General features: G+C 45.6%; 1 pseudogene; it reads right to left on the bottom strand.

The window, feature by feature from the left end:
* Positions 1-13,308: 13,308 nt before the first annotated feature.
* On the bottom strand, positions 13,309-13,427 carry LOC145401459 (5S ribosomal RNA; annotated as a pseudogene).
* Between the last annotated feature and the right edge of the window lie 5,308 nt (positions 13,428-18,735).

Below are 18,735 nucleotides of genomic sequence, written 5' to 3'. Positions count from 1 at the left end.
TGTTGCATACTATAAAGTATGCTTGCACCCAGTCGGCTTGCGCAGGCCGATTACAATTGGTTCACAGACTACACACACATCCAAAGCTACTCCAACACTATAATTACACTTACAAGCACTTCTCACCCTACATACAAAGCACTTGGTAGAGATACTTTGGCTGTATCGTCCCCACTTCAGTCGGGATAGGGCGGTCCTGCAGTGGACACTCAAACGGCTGATGAGATTATATATATATATATAATATAATCTCATAGTTCGAAGCTCATAGGTCCCTACCTGGGGGTTCCATTATTTTCAAAATTTTGATAATGCCCAGTTTCGTTCTATATTGAGGACACTGGGTGATTGAAATATATCCTCCCATAATGGATTTACCCCGTTCGTCAAAAAACTCAGGTGTCACAGATTTCATCACGCCATGGTGGAGTGGTGTCAGTGCCTGACTTCTATTAAGAGGTCTAGGGTTCGATTCCCAGTCAGGAGCATAAAAAATATATTTGTACACACGCATGTAATGGGTGTTTCTCCAACATACAAAGATGTTCATGTGCCTGGGATAGATTAAAACTGCTCTGTCACTTGCCGAGTTGCGTGGGGCTGTGAAATAATCCTAATGTGTTGTGACTGACATATATCCTTCCATAATGAATTTACCTGGTTCCTCAAAAAATTCAGATGTTAAAGCTTTTATCACGCCGTGGTGGAGTGGTATCAGTGCCTGACTTCTATCCAAAAGGTCTAGGGTTTGATTCCCAAACAGGAGCGTAAAACTATATTTGTACACACGTGTGTAACGTATGTCTCTCAAACATATAAAGACGCTTGTGTTGTGTCCGGAATAGATTAAAACTGCTCTGCCACTTGCCGAGTTGCGTGGGGCTGTGGAATAATCCTATTGTGTTGTGACTGAAATTTATCCTCCCATAATGGATTTACCTGGTTCGTCCAAAAATTCAGGTGTCACAGCTCTTAGCACGCCGTGGTGGAGTGGTATCAGTGTCTGACTTCTGTCTTACAGGCCTAGGGTTCGAGGCCCAGTCATCAGCGATAATATACATATATATATATATATATATATATATATATATATATATATAATATGGGGGTGGGGGAACCCCAAACTCCCAGAATTTTTATAACAGTTTTAATTTCAGAACTTACAGGAAATCCACTTTGGTTCCCTTCAAAGTACTCCCCTAGAGACGCTATATCTCGTCCCAGAGCTTTTCCCATAACTGGCAACACTTCCTGTAGTCGGCAGTTGTCACCTTGTCTAGGACTCCTGTGCCTTTTCCCAGATTTCTTCTAAGTTCTCAAAATAATCTTCTGCCTTTCAGTTCTACCTCAATCTTGGGGAACAAGGAAAAGTCACAGAAAGCGAAAGCTGGCAAGTAAAGGGGATATGGAACAACAATGAAGTTGTATTTTGCCAAAAATTGCTGAACAGATAATGCAACGTGTGATGGGGTGTTGTTGTGATGCAAGAACCATGTCTGGGCGAGTCATTTTTCTGTACGTTTGGACCTGATACTTTTCCGTCGACGTATAAGCGCTGTAGTGTAAAAGTGTAGGTTCACAGTCTGTCCACAGGGAACACATTCATTATGGACAACTCCCTCGATGATAAAAGTCAAAATCAACATTGTATTGGCGTTTGACTTGACCGGATGCACTTTTTTTGGTCTTGGAGTTTTTTTTTTTCTTTTTTAATGACTGGACTGCTGACTTGTTTGGTGGTCATACCCGTAAACCCAGGTCTCGTCAGCCGTAATGAAATTAGAAGGAAATTGTGGATAATATTTCAACTGTTCTTTCAAGTCCTGGCACACTCACATTTTTGTCGAGACTCTGTGCATTTCAAGTTCTTGTGTCAAAATCCGTTGGATTGAACTCCAAGAGGAACCTGTGGCTTCCACTAGTTCGCCAATATTGCCATGCAGATCTTCCAAGATTACCTGTTGAATGTTCTCGAAGCTTTCATCTGCCCAAGAGGTCGAAGGAGGGCCAGGACATGGAGAGTCTTGGACTGACATGTTGCGTTTCAAAAAAAATTCTCGAACCATTCATAGACGTGTTATTTTTCATAGCCTGCTCTTTGAAAGCTTACTCAAGCATTGTCACTGCTCTACTGCAGTTTTTCTAAGAAAAAAAAATAATGCACATTCTTTTCTCATTCAAATCTGCCATAATGGTCTGAAACTGAAAACTGGAGAAGTCACGTCCGCGAACAAAGAATAAACGCCATATATACTGGCTCCACCCTCTAAGTGCGATGCCATGTGGCAGAATGATTCACCAGACGACAATCAAGTGGTGTCCATATAAAAAAAGTAGAATTCTAATCATGCAGCATTCCCGGTGAGACCATATTGCTTAAGGGTTGGATCAGCATAGACAGCAGAATGGTTGTGTAATGTGCTGCAGCTACATGCCACCAGAAGAGGACAGAAGACAGCAAGTACAAGAAAAATAGCTTTCCATGAATAAGTGTGTTGTAAAAAGTTAGAAAGCAGTAGATGAAGATTACATAGATTGCACATTATCGCTCACCAGCTGCACTCGTGAACACAACGGTACGCTGACGACAGCCTATGCACAAATCATTCCTGGTTGCCTTGCAAATCTTTAAAATGATTAATTTTGTGCAATTTTTCAACTTTTTTTATATGGAGAGGGCATTGTTATTGAAATTACAATTAACTAAGGCACGCAGTTGCCATGATCCTATAAAATGTTAAATGCAGGCTCACTTGGCAGTCTTCCACAAGTACCGATGTAAATAAAGTGCTAATAACTTGTCAGCCTTGATTTGGCAGTGTACTGTTGTTACTCTGAAGTGGCCAATTGAGTGGCATTGTAGGACAAAAAGGAAGCGGTAATTAACCAGGTGGTAGGCATATCTAAAGAGGGACAGGTAGGGCCTAGCTGTGTAAATCTATATTTTTTGCTAGACTTTAGTGTTTGCATCATTTTTTAAAAACTCCATTCATGCTGTATTTGACAGCTTGCCAGTGAATTCAGAAATGCACCGTAAGTGGTTGCTATCAGTGAGATGTCAGGAAGGATGGTATGCAAAATACCATGATGTTGTTTGCAGTCAGCACGTTTAGCCAGAGAATTTTGATCATTAGTGATTTTTCCTTTTTTTGTATTTGTTTAATGTTTAATACTCTTTCTTTTTTTTTTTTTACATTTGAAAATGTTGAATGCTTACATTAATAAAATTTCTGTGGTAGCTCATGACACACAAAGAGCTTTTGCAAATTTACTATATTATTTTTTAGGTCTTTCTCTTTGCTCAGTACCATAAGGATATTCCCTTCAATCCCCTGCAGGACTGCGGTTAGTTTTATCTTAAGTGTCACTTGCCAGCTTGAATATTTAATAGACCTGTAGATGAGGAATGCAACCAAGAGAATGGTTTTGCAAATAAAATGGCTCTCGTAAAGTTCTCCTGAGCTCAGTATCATGGCTTTTAGGTCTTGCCAGTCCAGAATCCTGTCTAATTTAAAAACCTTCCACATCGTTTTTCAAGACAAACTCAGAAATTGTTCAATGCTCACTGGATGAAACAGGCATTCGAGAGGCTTATAGTGCAGTGTCAGTGGTTGCAATAAGACCTTTAGGGACTTGGCTACTCAGAGATTCTGCCCAACTTTCTGCAGTTCTTACTCAGCTGCACAAATCGGGGGCAGTTGGCACTAATGTGCACGGAAAAGGAAGCCTGGAGCCTTGGACCCACGTAGAAAGGCCCGGACAGCACACGGTTGTTCCTACATACAGTAATGTACTGGTTCTTGGGAGACGTCGCAAAAAATGTTTCCAAAAGACATTGCTGTATTATTTCTACGCTTAAAAAAAAAGTGCTTTGCCACAACGCAATGTCAAACTGCGAGCAGAAACCTGTGTGAAAATGGCAAAAAAAAAAAAAAAAAAAAAAAAAACTTTTACAGAGTGGCAAAATACCTGCACTATACAACTACCGTATAGTCGTATCTAATATCGCGCTAGTTTGCCATGAGCTTTGCGGGGAAAGTCATGTCATTAACATCACAGTCTTATATATCTATAGTGGTGCCTAGCGGTCCAACGAAGAACTATTTCTTTTCTCGGCCCTGTCGGTCTATTCCGTAAATTATGGAGACCTCCCCTTATATATATATATATATATATATATATATATATATATATATATATATATATATATATATATATATACTGTATATATACATCCGTCCATCATCCAATCTTACATTGCCCCATGAGGAGCGTAGGAGCCCGGGACTAGGCAGTTTGTCCCGACATTTAAGATGAGGGTGACCAGCCTCACTCATCCTTGAGTGGCATTGCATGAGCAATCAACTTCAACCACCCCTTGGATATAAACCTTCACCGGCTGAATCCGACTGGAGCACAATAATTACCCGCTAAACCACCAAGCGCCAAAATTTGGTTATATGGTTACCACCCAGCATAGTAAATGGTTTCCTGGTGTACAGGAAACCATTTGGCTTGTCACTCATTGTACAGTCACCCACAGGCAGAAGGAAGAAGAAGGAATGAAGGAATTCAAGACAGAAGAGGGAGTGTAAAGTCACCCGTAGCCAGGAGGACAAGGAAAGAGTGAAGGAAAGACAGAAGAGGATGGAAGGAAAGAAGGGTGGAGGAGTGGAAAAGGCGGACACCCGAGAGCAGCACTACATTGAGTGAGTGGATGGTGAGCGCCCCCACCTAACACACACACACACACATATATATATATATATATATATATATATATATATATATATATATATATATATATATAGATAGATAGATAGATAGATAGATAGATATATATATATATATATATATATTGCATTAGACACTTTATAATTGTATATCACCATACTGCACAACTACAAAACGTTCTGGTAATTATATTAATTTGATTGTTAGAGGAAAGTATTGCACTATAGATGATTAACATACAGTATGTAGATCAAGATTAAAAACAAAATATAGAAAAAGAAAAAGAAAACTATAGGTTCTACATAGACAGTTATAGTGTCCAAGACATGTGCATTGGATTTAGTGAGTAAGAATTGGCCTTCTGTTGTAATACCAACAATAATAATTCATTATGTCTGGGATGAATTGTCCTAGATGACTAACTTCCATCTAAGATATCTTAATGAAACCTTTCACTATAATCCTAACATCTCTCTCCCAGATTAGTTGGAAAGAAACCAAGAGAAGAATGTAAAAAGTGCGTTTTAATGAACATTCAACAACCAGTTCCTTGATGCAAGTTTATCATACTGTTCTCTAAATCAGCATGCAATTTTAGATTTATATTTCTCATAAACTTCCCATGCTGCAAACTCAGATTGGCTCAGTAAATTTTTGAACTACAGTAGCGGTCACACATCACTTCTCTAATCAGTGTCACAGTGGAAATGCCTGGTTTAAATATAATGTCAGTTTCTCTGTGCCAAGCTTCTTTCCGAGATAATGGAAATCATTATCATCATGATACTGTACCTAAAAAACTCTCTGATGCATCTCAAGTTTAGTGCAAAATCTAGGTAAGGTAGACTTCCAGAAGCTCTATCTGTGGCTCATACTGCATACTGTACCTCCTAACTAAGTATCATGTTTTTCAGGCAAGTCATTTACATTTTAATGATTGCTGTCATCACAGGTGTTCCATAATCACAAGAACACATGTTTTAAATACACTTCTCTCATTCATAGGAGGAGAGAATTTACCTTGATATCACTGTGGGTTCCCATTTATAATCAGTATAATCAATTACTTTCAGAAGGATCCATAGAAGATAAATAACATTTACATTCATAATACATAACAATCAATATCTTTCTGCTCAGTATTTATTCAAACGCATTGCTCAAAATTCTGCTGTGCTGGGGATATGCTGACTGTAGATTAAAAATACGTGTACTTGATTGGTTCTGGAGCACTTGCACTTACCGTTTGCCTCAAAAGCAAAATCGTAGTTGCCTAACGCTTTGGGCCACTTGCGTACATAAATTCAATCTTTTCTACGCAAATATGATGGTTACATCTTTTCCTGCATCGTCCGTTTTTACACCGTTCATTACAAGCCTCGAAAATGGCTTATTTATGCCATATATTTTGGGAATTAAGGCTACATTCTAAATATTGTCTGTGACAAAGCCAACAAGTTTTAGGGTCAATGCCTACAGCAGTTAAACACTTATTCACTAGTGTGACCAATGCAATAAATAATGACCTTGTATTATAAAGACAATTTCTATCTGAGTTACGGATTTCTTCACTATCATGTCCATTTTTATCTTCTGTGGAAGTCATACGTCTTTTTATTGTACTTGAAATAACATAAATTAATAGTAAGTTCTCAATTATCTGTTGTAATTCAGCCAAGCCCTACACCGAATTTAACGTGAAACACTGGATATTGCATATTCGGCTTAACATTCTGCTTTTAGCTGGATATTGTGATTCTGTCCATCTCGAGTGTGTATCTTAAAAACTTTACCATGAGTAAAAGTTGAAAACTAAGCATATAAACACAGTACAGTAATGGTACAGTACAGTAACAGTGTTGTATATAGTGTAATACTGTATGTATTCACCAAGTGTTGGCATCCATGAGGAGAAACAACACTGAGGGGTTCACACTCGTAAACAGTACAATACACAATACAACACAGGGGTAGTTTAACAGTCACAGTAGAGTACTAGTACATGAGCGCTGACAGTCCATTAGCTTTGCAATACAATACCATACAATAGCTTGAACTCAGGATGCCATAGAGTTAGTCAAAGCACCAGGGTTTGCCACCGCATAGTCAGCAGAGCAGAGGCACACAGGCATATCTTGACTTTACAACATCCCCGGGCGAGAATGAGAGTGCGTCAGCGAGGTGGTATTCTTGGCATGCTGGAGAAGCTACGCCCACGACAGATTCTGACTGGCTGATGCATAGCGAGCATTTTAATTGGCTCCTGAGTTTTGGGATTCCCCCCCCCCCCCGTGCTAGTTGACTACTGCATGCAATGCCATTGGGACCCCTCAACACCGAATATTGCCTTGAACCACCGGTCCCGTTCCAGTGCCGGATGCTACATTTAATCGCCGGATATTGCTTTAATAGAGCCAAGATAGCTGCGCTTGATATTGCATTGGGCTGGATATTGCACCAATGGATCATTGAGATTTCACCTGTATACCAAAATCAAGAGCGAGAACAGTGGAACTGAGACGTATTACCAATGTATTGGTTTCATTAGGCAGCTTAATTATGAAAATATATGAAACATGTATGGTAAATATTCCATTAGACCAAAGGAATTAAAGAATGGATGTGACTTGGATGGTGAATGAATGTGTCTCCGGGTGAGGCATGGATGACCAAGAAGGTTGTTGTTATTGTTGTTGTTGTCGCCCCAGGCTCATCTGGACGTGAAACCAGTGACCTTTGGGCTGAAGATGCTCTTTTCTCGAGGTCCACTCCCCTATTAGAAGATTGAGAGGAAGTTGAGGGATACATGGCACGTATACGGACAATGTCGTTCCTCACCAGCACAAAGAAAATGGATGAATGCATAATTATATAAAGTAAGGATGGTGATATAGAGAACTGATGAATGATGAAAGTGAATGGATAAGGCACATATGAAGAAGTGCATCCAAAGGAATAGGTTGCATTTCTTTTCTGTCACAGCAATTTTGAAGCAATTTTCCATGTGGATCTTTTGACCTGTGAGGTGAAGCTGAGAATTTCGAAGGCTTAAGTGATGGATTAATAATTTATGGCCTATTGATAGTTCTCCAGATTTTGTGTACTCAAGTTCTTATTTCTGGACTCAGCTATCCCACATATTACTCGGAATTAGGGTCTTAATGACGATGATGATGATGACAATGATGATAATGACGAAGATGATGGTGACGGTGTCGACAGTACATCTACCCAACAAAATAGTCCGCACAGCAATGATGGAGCTACTGACGTTTCACTAGATTGGGCTTGAGCAGTGCTTCGCCATATACATCGGTGTGCTTATCTGCCTGGCATACAAGTACGCAAATATTTAGGTTTATGTTCTATTATTGTGGTTTGCTGAGTGGCATAACAGAATACAGTACACCATTATTTAAACTGATATACAATGCCATATTTGTCAGATCTCCCTCCTGGTTTCAAATATATAACTATTCCCTGGGGGGAATCTCTGTGTTTTTTGTGGCCATATGTATCAGTTATCATGGCTAATATTATTACTTATTTAATCTCCATTATTTACAGTGTCCTCATCAGTATCCCCTTTATCATCTTCCGATCTTTTTTTCTATCCATGGACGGAATGAGATAGGACCCTGAACGATGGAAAGAGATCTACAAATGTGAGAGAGTTATCAAAATGCATACCTTGTGGAATTGGTTGCATATTCATCCACAAGCCATTATAAAAACAGAATTTCAGTTACAAAACCCTAACCATCTGAACATTTTTAGATGTACTTAATAAAGCCTTCACTTGCCAAAGTCCGTCCATTTACTATTAAGTAAAGAAATATAAATAGAGAGGGAAAAGAAACTGTTCCACCTATAAACTCTTTCCTCTCCCTGCGCTTCACAATTTCTAATCTCTGTTTCTCATGAAATAATAGTCATGCACTTTTACTGGGAAATAATATTCATACATTTCCATATATGGCTGTAGCTGTAAATATTTGTGCATTGTTTTCCATACCCAGATATCTATGTATCTATGTTAGGGACTACATCTTCGTGCACATTTAATTATAATTAAAAGTGCATTGTCCAAAGTTATGGTTAATACACATACGCTTTATTAATGACAGAGTATTCATGCGTAATTATTCTCGACTATAAACTTTCATGCATATATGTAATTAGAGACAAAGTAAGTGAGGCCTTGCCTAACGAGAGGTGGGTCGTGTCTGGCCAGGGGACCTCGAAAATATTTAATTATTTTTAATAAGGTTAATTATGGCATCATCGTATAATATTACTAAAATGATAATGTCGTCGGCGCCCCTCTCCACTCACAAGCACGCACCTTATGTACCACACACACACACACACACACACACACACACACACACACACACACACACACACACACACACACACACACACACACACACACACACACACACACACACACACACACACACACACACACACACACACACACACAACTTTCAAGCACAAAAAACATGTTCAAAAGACTGGAAATACATGAACACAGTGCACTTTATACACGAAATAATTTCAGCAAGAAGGAACACTCGAGAACTTAACAGCCACACCCTAAAACTGGTATAAGGGCGGAGCGTCTGACTTCATCTGTGACATTAATCTTCGACCTACTGATAAGATTAAATTCCTTCTTCTTTGCCTGACTTTCAACTCTCCCACAAAATTCGGTCCAAGTTGAATAAAAAATCGTCATGTTGATCTTCCTCTGTGCCCTTTTCCTTTAACGTTTTGTCTTTTCTAATTCCTATATGTTAACCTTTGGCCTATCTCAATCATTCCACTCTGTTTGGTTCAGACTGAAGCAAAACTCTCCGTTTTAGGGTTAAAATTTCCCCTTGCCCTGTAATCTTTGTGTAATGCTAGGTGAAAAAGGTCCGACTTCTCGGTCCTAGAACACCTAACATGTAGCAGGGTCTTCTTTCGAGACCGGGGCTTAGTGAAATAAAGAGAGGTAGGACACAAAAACTCCAGGCAATAACCTTTACTCGTATATTACCACAGTCAGACACAGGAAAAAACAGCAGATACTACAACATAGTATGTGGTAGAGAAATAAAACCTTAACTAGGATATTAGTATCTCGCATGATACTGGCTTAAAAGATACTGATGCCAACGCAGTAATTCTAGTGCACAGGTGTACAGGTGCTCGTGGGAGCGCGGGGAGTGGGTCTCACACGAGGGGGGGGTGGCGAGGGGAGTGACTCGCGGCAGGTTAGAACAAAGTTATAGTAATATTGGGAGGGAGTAAGTATTATTAATTCAAACTTAGTATTTTTTTTATAGCAAAGGGGTTTTGACAATTGATTCTATTCCTCGTCTACGTTCAAACTAGCTGCTGAGAGGAGATTCTTAAAGAGAGAGTGGAGGACACTGGGAATTCACTGTGTTTACGGTAATAAAAGCGAGAGAATATTATTAACACTTTTCTCTACTGTTTCCTGTAACAAAGGACATTGGTGTATTTTACTATAGAGGATTTCTCGGGGTAGTAGTCTTACTGGTTTTCTACAAGGACGTCACTCGTGAGTCTGATTCATCAGAACTTTGTTTCTGCACTCGTCCTTACTCATCCACCTGTGATTTCACTCGCCCCGATATTCAACATACATTAAGTCACTGTATCACTGTTACACTAATTCTGAGGCAACGTCACACTTAGCATGTCACTTAACTAATTCTGGGGCAACACAACACTTAACATGATTCACTCATATAATGGGGGCGGGGGGTAGACACGCCGGTGACAACTCTGCCGGAATAGGGGCACCGCTAAGGGAGGGCGTGCCGAGAGGGCACGGGACGACTCGCAGGGGCGTTCCTCTCTCGTCCATGGCTGCAGTTGGCGATGGGGCCCGTAGTCTCCGGGATAGGTTCAGGAGTGTGGCCCTCAGGACTGGGGCCAAACAGGTCCAGGAATGTCTGGCTCAGGTCTCGGCCGGACATGAAGGTCTTATGCCGTCTTGGGGGCGTGGAGAGATCACGCCCGGGCGTCCTGGGGAGGGTCTGGAGTGACTGAGGGCTGCGGTCCCCAGAGTCGAGGGGCGCCGTCAGGAAGGGGCTGCGGCACTGACCTGAACTAGGGTCCGTCAGGTGGGTCTTCTCCAGGGCCAGGTGTAGGGAGCGGAGGCCAGGGGAAGCTGTAAGGCCTCGCTGAGGTTCTCTGATGCTGGAGGTCTGGGCTCTCGTCTCACACTTGGGCGATGACACTGCCGACACCTCTCTCTGGCCGTAAGGCCCAGCAATCGGCCATGGCTGCCCAAGGGCGCAACTATGAGGTGCCAAGGCCCGGCTACTGGCCGTGGCGTGAGTGGGGGAATCAACGCACCTCTGGATACATTCAGAGCGGCAAGCACGTTCGGTGTGGCAACTGGCTGTCTGACGAAGGCGGGAGCGGCAACAGGCTGTCTCCTTTTGCCAGAGGAAGGAGTGGCAATAGGCCGACTCGGGGGCAGCACCTTCGGAGCGGCAATCAGTCATCTGACGAAGGCGGGAGCGGCTACAGGCACACTCCTGAGGGGCGCTGTTTGGAGCTGGATAGGCAGCTCCACCCCGATCTGATCTGGCAGTCCCACTCCCCGAAGGTAGTGTCATTTTCCTGCTATGGCGATGGTGCGACGGCTGGGTGCTATAGGGGCGCACTGCCCAGGCTGACTTATGCCGTTGTTGCACGGCATCCATTGGTTCGGCTGCGGCTACTCCGTGGGGTCCGGGTTGGGGTGTCGGCGAGTTTCCGGGAGCACTATGCTGTACATCACGCATTTCACCACTCTCCCCCTGGAAAAAGTCACGTCCCCGTGGCTGGAGGTGGTATACATGAGTGTCATGTGTCGCGTACACAGGCTGGAGGTGTTGTAGTAGGGCCTGCCAGGCAGAACTGTAGTGGTTTTCTTCCTGCTCCGCATCGCAGGTGAGGAAGAGCGTGGAGGTGGTGAGGGCGGAACGGAGGAGGGTCAGCAGGTGTTATGGTCCACGGAGCAAGCGGTTCCTGCCGACGGTAGGCGCCCATATGGCCCATCACACTTTCCTCTTGCTTGGTGTTGCTGCTGGGGTGGTTGGGTGTTGTATGCTGGACACCGAGGGTCGGGGTCAGGTTTTGTGCCATGGTAATGCGGCGTCGAGTCTCTGGGGAGTGTAGGTGGAGGGGATTTGGGCTTGGTGTATCATGACAGTGTGAAGTCGTGGGGAGGCAGGTGGTGTAGGAGAATCAGCGTATAGGGGCGGATGGGCATGAGAGGCGGCCTGAGCGTGTGGTGGTGGTTCTGAGGGTGGGAGTGGGTGGGGAAGTGGGCATGCGGGGTGGGCGGGGTTGGGTCGTACTGGCTGCTGTGCGAATGGGGGGTGCGGTGGGGGGTGAGGCTGTTGGAGTGGGCATACGCAAGGGCAGTGGGCAGAGGGCAGTGGTAGTGGGTTGTGGTGAGGGTGTGGTGGCGTGGGCAGGACACGTGGGGTTGGACGGTGAGGGTGGGGTGGCGGAGGGAAGGGGTGAGGAAGAGCAATGAAAGGTTGGTATGGCAGGTGAGATGTCAGGTGAGGTGCAGAGGGTGGTGGCAGCCGGGGAGGCTGAGGTGGTAGGGGGGGTGAAGGGAGAAGGCGAGGAGGAAATGTAGCACTCGTATGTGGAAGTGGAGGGCGGTGCGGGAGCAGGGGGAGGTTGGGGGTGTGGGGTTGGGGTGGCAGAGGCGGGCGTGCGGAAAGGGCACACGTGGCGGTTTCGAAGGGTGTGCGGGGTGCCGTGATAATCTACGACAACCTGGTAAGGGTTGGGGACGTGGGTGATTGTGTGGGGCCCTGTGATGCAGGGTGCGAGTTTGTTGGGGATGGGAAGTTGGGCAATAATGACGGTGTTGCCCGGGATGAAGGGGTTGGAGGCTGTGACAGGGCCGAGGTCTAGAGTTTTTTGTAGGTGGTGCAGTCGGCCCTTCAGAAGGTGCACCAGGTCTGTAGTGAGAGCCAAGGTGGGTGGTTGGAGGTGTTGGAGCAGTGGTAATAGAAGGGGGGCTTTACCGAATATCCTTTCATATGGGGAAATCCCGTCTTCTTGGGGGCAGGAATTCATGCCCCACTGAACGATCTTCACATGAGCCGGCCAGTTGTCGTTTTTCGTACCCTCGATGCGTGTGCGTAATTGATTCATGAGAGTATGATGGCTACGTTCACATACTGCATTCCCCTGTGGCCAGTAAGGAGAGGAGTGGGAGATTTTATACCCAAAGGTTCTGACGAGTTCCTCCCAGATTTTCCCGGACAATTCAGGGGCATTATCAGAATGGATGGCTTGAGGGATGCCAAAATAAGGGAACATGTGTCGGAGAAGGACATCGGTGAGGGTGACAGCATGATGCTCATTTGCTGGACAGGCTACTACAAATTTCGAATATGTGTCCACAAAGGTTCATTCATTCATTCATTCATTGCCAGACGCCATGTATCCCAAGCAGGGTGGCCAAGGGCTCAGAGTTAATTGCTTTACAGGGAGGGGCACTAATCCTCCACCAACCGCACTTGACACATAGGGAGAACGTTATGCCAACAGCATCTGGTGTTCCCAGGTGGTCACCCATCCAAGTACTAACCAGACCCAACGTTGCTTAACTTCGCTGATCAGACGGGAAACGGTGTACTCAACGTGGTATGGCGATCACATATTTATATCCAGATTTGGGAGGGAGGGGGCCTACTACATCTCTTGCCAGGAGTTGCCAGGGCTTGTGGGTGGTGATGTGGCCCGAGGGTCCAGCAGTCCAGGTGACATCTTTTCCCAGTGCACAGGCTCGGCAAGTTTGGATGATTTCCTTGGCAAGGGTGGAGAGGTTTGGTGCCCAGTATGTGTCGTTGAACACTTGTAATAATTTCTTGGTGCCCAGGTGGATGCCGTTATGGGCATGAAGGTGGCGCAGGGTGTCACGCGCCGTATCAGGGGTCAGGAGGATATGCCCGGACGAGGTTAGGAGGTGGTCACCCTGTCAGCATAGTTTGGTGAACAGGTGGGCGGGAATCCAGGGGGGCCGTTCCTTGCAGTGCCATAGTTGTAGTAGGTGTGGATCTGGCTGTACCGTGTGGATGGGGAGGCGGGAGAGGGCATCTGCATTGGTGTGGAGCTTTCTGGGCCTGTAGGAGATTTCATACTGAAATTCCTTCAGGGTTTCGCGCCACCTGATGAGTTGGGCGTTATGTGAGTCAAACTGGCGTAACCACTGGAGTGACAGTGATAATCGTGACCCGGGTCCCGGAAAGGTAAGACCTAAAATGTTGGAGGGCCCAAATTATGCCGAGGCATTCTTGCTTGGTCGTGGCATATTTCTTCTCAGCTGGATTCAAGGTGCAACTGGCGCAGGCAATGATGTGCTCCTGACAGGCTTGTACCTGGGCTAGTATGGCGCATATGGCGGTGAGGGAAACATTGGAGTAGCGGCGAAAAGGGCAGGCATAATTGGGAAAAGCCACGATGGGGGACAGAGAAGAGTTTGTCTTTTAGCTGTTGGAAGGCAGCTCGCCTTTCTTGAGTCCAGATGAACGGATCCCCCTTCCTCGTCAGGTAGTGAAGAGGCTTTGCAATTTGTGCCAACCCCTTCATGAAGAGACGATAGTAGGACGTGAGTCCTAGGAAGGCATGGACACCATGGACGTCCTGTGGTGGTGGTATGTCCGCTATGGCATGGAGCTTGTCAGGGTCTGGGGAGATTCCTGCCTGGGAGATAACATGTCCCAGGAACGAGACACTCCTGGCAGCCAGGACACACTTAGAGGGATGGAGCTTGATTACTGCCTGGAGAATCCTAGTGAAGACTCAGCGGAGGCGCTGCAAGTGGTCGGCCCAGGTCTGGCTAAAAACTATGACGTCGTCCAAATAGGACAGATGTATCTTCCAAGTGAGGCCGCTCAGGACAGATTCCATTATCCTGGAGAAAGTGGCAGGGGCGTTGCAGAGGCTGAACAGCAGGACATTGAATTTGTAATGTTTGCCGTTGCTCGTGGAAAAGGCTGTCTTGCCTCGGTGTTCTGGATGTACAGGGACCTGCCAGTACCTGGACTGGAGGTCGAGGGAATCTAAGGAATCGTCAATTCGTGGGAGGGGAGTGTCATCTTTGATGGTGATGTTGTTCAGGTGGCGGTAATCGATGCAAAATCGCATACTGCAGTCTTTCTTCTTTACTAAAACGATGGGGGAGGATCAAGGGCGGATGGAGGGGGAAATGACGCCGGCCTCTATCATTTCACGTACCTGGGGGTCCTCTTCCTTCCTTTGTCAGGGGTTCTTCCGTCGGGAAGGCTGTCTAATGGGTGGGCCTGTCATGTAAATTTCATGTGACAGGTACGTGGTGTGCCCTATGTCTGCTGGTCCTGTCGCAAACAGGTCCTGGAAATCCAGGAGGAGGCGACGTAGGGTGTCTGACTGCTGGGCGGAGAGATGGTCGGGAATGGGGGGTAGGGGGGCAGGGAAGTGGGAGGAGGATGGGGCACAGGGCTCGGCTTCCTCCATCTCTCTGATAACGAGCCCTTTGGGGAGGGTAAGGGGGGAAGGGACGAGGTTGGCTATGCGGACGGCGGTGTGGTGTGGAGGGAGAAAAGTGGGAGATAAAAGGCAGGCAGAAAGGGCTTCCGGTGGGAGGAGGGGGGAGAACAAAATGGAGGGACCGGAGGGCCAGTTAAGGGGCACCCAGGCCTCATGGTGGGATGCAATGGTAACAGCGGCAGAGACGGTGGCGGAGAAGGAAGAAGGAGGGGTGGTGAGGAGGGGCGCTGGAGAAGGAGAGGGGGGGCGGAGGGAGGGGAGGAGGAGGGGAGGGGGGAGGGGGGAGGGGGCGAATCTTCCGGCCGGGGCCATGGAGTACACGTGCAAATGGCCTGGGTGGGATGGGATGGGGGAAGGAACTGGAGCTGTCGGTAGCAGCAGTCAATTGTAGCTCCAAGTTTTTGGAGTAAGTCTAGTCCTAAATACCCGTCATAGCTCCGTCAGCAGGAGTAAAAAAATAATGAATTGATGTTGGGTGGGCACCGGCTGGTGGGTATCGACCCGTAGGGCTCGAGTCTCCCCACGGATGGGCAGGGGTCCATCCCCCGCGTCCATAAGGTGAGTGACAGTGGGGTGGAGTGGGCCAAAGATCGATTTGTGGTGGGAGAAATAGTGGCTGTAAAGGCAGGACCTGGCTGCTCCCGTAACGACTAGCAGTCTGGCCTTCACGCCTTTTAATTTCATCTTGTGGTACACTGGGGGGCTATACTTAGGGGTAATGGCCCCCGCCACCATGGGTTGGTGTGGGGGTGGGCCTAAAAATCCTGCTGTCTGGGGCTTTCATTCTCCTGTTCCTGCTCCTGTTCTCCCAGATGGGGCTCGTCCATGGGTGCCAGTTTGTCTTCTGGGGCCTCACCTTCTAAAGAGGACACCTTATGTGAACCTTGGGCTGTGGTTCTGCGGCGGGCAGCTTTAAGCTGCTCCCGTATGTCATGCAGGAGACAGCGGGAGCTGCAGGCTGTGAATTCCCACGGATTCACTAGGATCAGATTCGAATTTTCCCGTGGGGCAGGATGCTGGCGGGAGGGGTGTGCCCTAGGTGGACTGGGTGCCGGGGTAGGGCTGGTGTGAGGCAAGGGCAGACGTGGCATGGTTAGAGGAGCCGGGGGTTGAGTGGGAAATTTCTTTACTACATTAATTTGCTGGGGAGTAGGGCAGGTCAGGAGGCGCTGTATGAGCTGGACATCTCTATCCATGTCTCCAGTTGGGTCATGAATAGTGAAGTGTTGTTTGACAACACTCGGAAGCACTCTGAGCAGAGTGTTAAACGTGTGCTGATCGCGGGTTTCCTCATCTGCCTCCGGGTAGGCAGCAGCAACTAGGCGTCTTGCCTGTATCAGCGTATTATCTAAATCCCAGGGTATTATCTAAATCCCCGTCAAATGAACAACTATCCAACTGGGATAGAGCCACCACTCTCCCTAATGATGGGGTGATGGCTTGAACAACGAACTTTGTAAAGTTCTGCCAGGTGAGCTCTGGGACGATTTTCGGTGCTATGTTCGCTGCCTCTGCCCAATAGTGGGAGTGTGACTACAATTTTCTGTTGGTCATTATCAAAGCCAATATACAGTAAGGGTTTGATTAATGACAGATACGTGTATATATTGTACTGGTCGGGGTCACACTTGGGTAACTGTACGTGCGGTTTAGTTGCCATTTTGCCAAATATACCTTCTCTACGTCTCTTCTACGCCCGGGTCAAGAACCACCGCTGGCCACCAGTGTAATGCTCGGTGAAAAAGGTCCGACTTCTCGGTCCTAGAACACCTAACGTGTAGCGGGGTCCTCTTTCGAGACCGGGGCTTAGTGCAATAAAGAGAGGTAGGACACAAAAACTCCAGGCAATAACCTTTACACTATTATTACCACAGTCAGACACAGGACAAAACAGCAGATACTACAACACAGTATGTGGTAGAGAAATAAAACCTTAACTAGGATATTAGTATCTCGCATGATACTGGCTTAACCCGTCAAGTCCCGAGGTTTTCAGCCCCTCCGACATCCCCCAGTCCAGAGCCTTTTTGGAAAAATTTTTTTTTGGCTAAAACTTCCACTTAGGTTTAGAAACGAAGGAAAATCACAAAGAAAGGGCTTCCCGCAGTCTATAAGTGGTCCATACAGGTGAGGTCCCCCGAGCCAGGTGTTGTGTTCTGTAATGGACGTGCCAGGCGCTCACGTTTTCTATGGTAAGGAATACTGGGAGAAACAACACTCAACACTTCTATATTTATTGAATTTGAACTAACAAACATAACAGTAACAATATAATGGATTTCAGACACATATATATGAAAAATAAGCATTGTACCATTGCGCGAGCATAGCGAGTTTGGTCCGAGTCGCAACATGCTATATGCTAAGTTTCTTGTATCAGTCAACATATCATTTTTTCTACTTGTATACTTCTGTTTCAATGACATTTTACCAATTACAACTGTTTGTAAGTGTTTTCAGATGTTTTCATTCATTATGATGACATGCAGCATAAGTCTAGTGCACATCAGCTTAGTAAGCGCGTTCGCTATGACTCGTATTTCAACATACCAAATTGTTTTATCACTTTCCTATTATTTTTCCCTTTACATAGAACCTTTCCTCCACCACTGTAAATGTTTTCAATTATTTTCATTCATTACGAGGGCATTTACCGATATGCTAGCGCATGTTCACGTAGCAACCACGATCTCAAACACTCGTGTTTCATCTTCTACTTTATTTATTCACTCCAATTATAATTTCCCACTTACATTACACACGTTTACACCCCTATACTGCACTGTTCATACTTACTGGCATTATTTATTCAAGTGAGCGTGAGAATATAGCATGAAAATACCCTCCCAATGAATGTTTCGACCAACATAATATTCACACACTTATATACTAATTCTTGTCGTAAAAGGCGACTAAAAGGGTTGGCGGAGGGTTAGTGCCCCTCCCCGGAAAACAACTAACTAAAAAAACAAACAAGAAGCCTCGGACAAGGACTGACCAACGATGACGACCCAGGACCGGACAAAGGACTTGGTAATGAGTACATGGAATGTAAGAGGAGCGAATGATGAGGTGAAAGAGAGAGAGATTGTCCAGGTGCTTCAGGGTGCGAAAGTGGATGTATGTGGAATAACTGAAACAAAATGGAGAGGAGAAAGTGTGAGAGAATGGGAGTATGGATGGGGTATATGTGCAGGAGTAGATGAGAATGAGAGGGCAAAGGAAGGAGTGTGTATAGTTGTGAGTAAAAGATGGAAGAGGAGCATAAGACAGTTTGGATCAGTAGGGTCAAGGATTGTGTGGGTAAAGTTGAAAGTTGGAATACAAATGTGGGCGATTGTGTGTGTGTGTATGCACCAATGCAAGATCGTGCTAGAAGAGTGAGAGAAGAGTTCTGGACAAATGTGGAAGTGTGCATGGAAAAGTTTGGAAGGAATG

This window comes from Coenobita brevimanus, chromosome 55, assembly GCF_032717465.1.
Source record: "Coenobita brevimanus isolate Jiangsu-jjx chromosome 55, ASM3271746v2, whole genome shotgun sequence".
NCBI lineage: Eukaryota > Metazoa > Arthropoda > Malacostraca > Decapoda > Coenobitidae > Coenobita > Coenobita brevimanus.
Note: the sequence above shows the minus strand (reverse complement) of the source record. Positions and strands in the feature narration are given on the sequence as shown.